We start from the raw sequence: 6,085 nt of genomic DNA, 5'->3' as shown, positions 1-6,085 counted from the left end.
GGCCCAAGGGCTTTACTGTCGCAGAGGTAGCCAGTCTACTAACGGGCAGCGATGTTGAAGAAATGTCATTACCGCAAAGTAGTACACAATCAAGTTCAACGCAGGCGCAAACTCAGCAGATCAGTGTGCAGCCGCCGCAACCAGAACAGCAGCAGCAGCCGGCGCAACCAGAACAGCAGCAGCAGCCGGCGCAACCAGAACAGCAGCAGCAGCCGGCGCAACCAGAACAGCAGCAGCAGCCGGCGCAACCAGAACAGCAGCAGCAGCCGGCGCAACCAGAACAGCAGCAGCAGCCGGCGCAACCAGAACAGCAGCATCAGCCGGCGCAACCAGAACAGCAGCAGCAGCCGCCGCAACCAGACCAGCAGCAGCAGCCGCCGCAACCAGACCAGCAGCAGCAGCCGCCGCAACCAGACCAGCAGCAGCAGCCGCCGCAACCAGAACAGCAGCAGCAGCCGCCGCAACCAGAACAGCAGCAGCCGCCACAACAGCCCACCATAGTAGTTGTTGCTCCTGACGTAGGGGCATTTCAGGAAATCGAGCTTCCTGCAGACAAAGCGGAGCGAAGTCAAACCACTGTTTCAGAACATCTATTGTCTTCCAGACCACCAGCAAGGAAAAGGAGGCTTAGTCCATCATCTTCTTCTTCAAGCCCCGCTTCTGATGATCGTAATGACACTTGGGTCCCACCAGCTCGGTCTGAGAGTGAAGTACGCCACAAGACATTGCTTCTGAAAAGGAAGGTCCCAGAAAAACTTAGAGTTATGGAGGTAGATGTAGAAGAGGGGGGTGATGATGTTGATGAAGACGAGCCAGTCATCACGCACATTACTCCCGCCCCAAAGGGATTGGAGACCGACATTCTAACCCTATCCAGAAAGGCTGCTACTGAGTGGGATGCAGCACGGATCTCACCAACACAGGTTACACCACCACTACCTCCAGCTGCCATATTTTCCAAGGCCCGGCAGGGACCTACATCCAGCTCAACCACCTCAGTAGGAAGTGGTAGTAAAAGTCACAGTGTAGGTGGACAGGGTCACATATTTTCAAGGACCCCCTCAAGTTCATCTGGTGTTGAAAGTGGCACATCCAGCAGTGCCAGAAAGTTCTCCTCCCCAGTTTGGGACTTCTTTTCTGTTAGCGCCAAGGAGGAGAACATTGCTATATGCGCAATTTGTCGGCAAGGTGTTCGGCGTGGTAAGCTTGGTACAAACTATGGTACCGGAGGACAAGCAAGTCATCTCAGAATACACCACACTATTGTGTGGGAGGATCACCTACTTAAGTTAAAAGAAAGTAGGAAAACTAAACCCTTTGAAGTTGGTCAGGAATCAGGGAGCGATATTATTGTGGTGGCAGGTGAAGAACAGGGAGGCATTTCTAGCCCTGTCTCCAGTAGTGCAGTCACTGCAGTGGTAACGCCCACATCCTCCTCAGTAACATCAGAGTGGCACCGCAGTAAGAGCCATACTCAGAGTGTGGGTGAGACACCAAGGCGACCGGCGGCAAGTACCTCAATGAGACAATCTGTGTCGTTGAGCCTTAGTGGGTTAATGGCACCACTAAGGAAAGTAAGCCAGCCTACCATTGACAGCATGTTTAGGTTGGAGGGGCAGTTCCAACGCAACCACCCAACGGCACGATTGTACAATGCGAAGCTGGCTAAAATGTTAGCGCTGGACCTTCTTCCTTTTTCATTTGTGGAATGGGTGGGTTTCCTTGAATTTGTGTCTGCCATCTGCCCGAAATGGAAAGTTCCAAGCCGGTCCTATTTCGCAAGAATTGCTGTTCCGGCACTACATCATGATGTGCTGGAATTGGTTGGACAAGCTTTGCAGAAGAGTGCTGTGCACAATATCCACCTGACAACAGACATGTGGACCAGTTGCCAAGCCACAGATTACATGTGTATCACTGCACACTGGATCTCTTTTGTGGGGGTTAAAGATCAACTATCTGCACGAGGTGTTGTTGACACAGCTGCGATTTTTGAAGGTACTCGGAAACATGCAACTGTAGCCATGTTCGCCATGGAGAAATCTCATACGGCTGAAAACATTTTAGAAGAGTTTCGCACCAAGGTTTTGGAATGGCTGCAGCCCAGAGGGCTTGGTATTGGTTTTGTTGCCACAGACAATGGCAGTAATGTACTTAAGGCCATGGAACTTGGTTCCTATTTCAGGGTTCCGTGTTTGGCACACTGCATAAACATTATAGTGCAAGACTTTCTGAAAAAAGAACCCATAGTAAGCAATTTACTGTCCATCTGCCGAAGAATATGCACTCATTTCAGCCATTCTTTTAAAGCTCGGAAGCAGCTGAGGATCCTCCAACGTGAGCGTAGGGTGCCAGTCAAGGCACTCATCCAGGAGGTGGCAACACGTTGGAACTCAACGTATTACATGCTTGATCGTCTGTACGAACAGCACAGGTCACTCAATGATTATGTCTGGTACAGAAGCAGTGATGCTAGTGTTAAAGGCATGACCCTTCAGAGGGAGCAATGGACCCTAATTCAATGCCTGACTGAGATGCTGTCTCCTTTTGAGGTCTTCACACGTGAAGTCAGCAAGGAGGACTGTACAATGGGCCAAGCGATCCCATTGTTGCAAATGCTAGAGCATGAGCTGAATAATGTGTCTGAATCCTACAAAGGTGTAGAGGACAGAAGGCAAGCCCATGACTTGGTGGAGAGCTTATCCAGGCGCTTATCAGAAAATGTAAGGATACAAAATAAAATTTTGTCACAAGACCATTACATTTGTGCCACAATTCTGGATCCACGTGCAAAATTAGGACTATTCCTTTCTTTTTCCGACACTGATGTTGCCCGCTACAAAAGTTGTATAGCTGAAGCAGCCATCAAGTTTGAAAACGAAGGGCTGCTAATTAAAAGCCCGCCACATCAACCCACAACAAGTACTGATACTGAAGCAGGCCATGCAGAATCAAGTGCAACTTCGTCGGCTGAGGGCAGTGCGGTTGGCTCACAATCGCAACACTCACCATCACCATCGACTACAAAAACAATAACTGGATCATTCAGCCGAGTACAATCATTATCAGATTGGTATGTAAAGATGGGCCGTAAGCACAGTGCTGATGCACAGAAAAAACAGCACAAAAGCTTACCAGCAGCAACCCTGAACATTGAGCGGATGGTCCAGGCCTATCTGGACGACCCAACAGAGGTGTACGTTGATCAAAACCCAGTGCAGTATTGGTATAGGAAAAGGTCTGAATGGCCACAGCTCAGCAGGCTGGCAATAAGCTATCTGGCTTGCCCTGTCGCAAGTGTCTCTTCCGAACGTGTTTTCAGTGCTGCTGGTTCCATTGTAACCTTGAGAAGGACCAGTCTATCTCCCAAAAACGTGGAGAGGTTAACAATGATCAAAATGAATCAGCACTTCATACCACCGAATTACACAATGCATGAATCAACAGAGGAAGATGAGGACAGCGGCTCAGGTGACGGAAGTATTGTGTCAGATGATTACCTACTACTGGACGATCCCCCAGAGTTTGAGGACGAGCTATACTTCCCTGACAATTAGGCTCGCACTTACTGTCTTCCTCCCTTTTTTCCCCCTTTGTTTGTGTCTGTTGTTCCGGTTATAAACTTGTGAATCGCAACCAATGCATTATCACCGTCTTCTAATCTTCTAATTTAAGATGCAAGTTTCAGGTGTCTGCCATTTGACACTACAGTCCTCAGAATCCAGCTCCTCCGCTCGATCATACTGCATCTCCTGGTCAATTCCATTTCCCTCATGAATGATGATTGGATGATGGTAACAACAAATTCAAACTTTCCTCGTCCTTCCAAAACAAGTGGACCATGAATCTGATGACTTCTATAGCTATCCTCCTTCAGAGCCGAGAGAGACTGGCCATTAACTGAAAATAAGATGCAACAGGTAATGATTGATGCCATGCATTGTCCGCAGAAAAGCAGACTGAGTGATGTAGATTTTGTTGTGTGTGTTGCGCATGAATGAATTGATGTAATTGTGCACTGCCACTAATCAACTTTCTACAGAACACACTAGTAATTACTAATTTTCCTCTTCTGGCAAACAAGAAATGTGTACTTCTCTCCTGCATCTTGGTGATACATTGCTTTTAATTCAATACAGGAAGGGCACTCACTCAATCTGCGCAATGCAAATGACTGTGACTTAACAGCACCGTCCATCATGATGATGGCGAAAGAGACGGCCTGCAGCGTTAACGAGATGAGATGCAACAGGTAATGATTGATGCCATGCATTGGCCGCAGAATAGCAGACTGAATGATGTAGATTTTGTGGTGTGTTTCGCATGAATTGATGTAATTGTGCACTGCCACTAATCAACTTTCTACAGAACACACTAGTAATTACTAATTTTCCTCTTCTGGCAAACAAGAAATGTGTACTTCTCCTGCATCTTGGTGATACATTGCTTTTAATTCAATACAGGAAGGGGACTCACTCAATCTGCTGCGCAATGCAAATGACTGTGACTTAAACAGCACCGTCCGTCATGATGATGGCGAAAGAGACAGCCCGTTAACTTAAGATGAGAAGTAACAGGTAATAAATGATGATAATTAATGGCATGCATTGGACACCTGACTCTGAGCTATTGATCTTTGTGTTTGCGTTGTTTGTTGTGCACAAAGTGAATGATGTCAAAGTGTACTAGTGTTAATCTATCTTTCTGTACACAATAAAGAATGACTCAAGTCAGTAATATTTATATTTCTACTCTTGTTGTGTTCTAAAAATTACACTTGTACTGCAGGCCGATCTTCAGTCAGTAGAAGTATCAGAGCTGATGATGAAGTCAGGAGGATGTTTCATGAGTGGCATAAAACGGAAAAGCCTAAAGGTAAACACGTGAACCACAACCACAGCACACCCAAATGTCTGTGTAGAAGTTGAATAGAGTGTAGCGGTGGGATGACTGCAGTGCATTGATTTTACTAACTTTAACTGTAAAATGCTATGTCTGGAATGGATAATGTGCTTTGCGTTTGTCCAACTCTTTGAGAGAAAAAAAAAAAGGACTCTAAAGTGTTAACGTAGGATGTGCTAATGGTAAGCACTGTGGGCCTGATCTCTCCTGTTACTGTTGAAGGTCTATGCTGGAAACAGACTACAGTAGAGATGATGCATATGCATACATGCCACCTCGGAAAGTGTTCTTGTTGCACTACACCATCACTTGTGCATTTGTTTTCACTTTCTTTCTGAATATCCCCTTTGGTTTTCAATCTAAAATTACAGGCCGGGCCTTGTCCAAAACTTTGTAAAACATTACAATGCATATTAATTACCTTACCAATCAATCACCTTTTTATTCCAGCCGGGCAGTGGCGAGTGGTGAGGCGACACACCCAAGATTGATGGACGAGAGGAGCAAGAGCAAAGCCGAGATGCAAAAAACCAGTCCACATTTTTGACCAGGATAACACAGTAACAGTATCCACTTTTCACTTCTTTTAAATAATTTGATTAATATCTTGTATACATTCTTTACAACAGTGTGTTCTTGGAGTTGTTATTATCAATCATCATTACGTTTGCTCTGTGTTTACGATTCTTCACTACCAATATTTAAAATTTCTATTTGCTATCTGTTAAAGTTTTAAGGCCGGAACAGAACAAGAAATAGAAGTGTATGTAATCCGGGTCTCATCATGCATGCATTTCCTTTTTTATACCTTAACATATGGAATGGATATGGTATGGTAGTCTTCAATGATTGTTGTTTGTCTATGTATGCATACTGTTTTTCTATGTCAAACCTTTCCCAAAATCCCCCTTCCCATCCAATCAACGGACCCTAACCCTCTTCCCCCGGGCTGTGTGACTTATTGTCGAGGTGTAACTAAATTAAATGTACACCAATACTTAATCACACACTTGCTGGGGCGGATGTGGTGAAAGCAACACTACTTCAATTTCAATGCAGAGCGATGATCTTCTTCTGCTTGCCCACCCATGAGTAGGATATTTCACAGGTTATTTTATTTAACAAAGGAACATATACCTCAGCATGAATTGCCGGCATTGATTTGATTTGTTTGTTGTCATTC

This window comes from Triturus cristatus, chromosome 7 (assembly GCF_964204655.1).
Source record: "Triturus cristatus chromosome 7, aTriCri1.1, whole genome shotgun sequence".
Classification (NCBI taxonomy): domain Eukaryota; kingdom Metazoa; phylum Chordata; class Amphibia; order Caudata; family Salamandridae; genus Triturus; species Triturus cristatus.
This window is presented reverse-complemented; position numbering follows the sequence as displayed.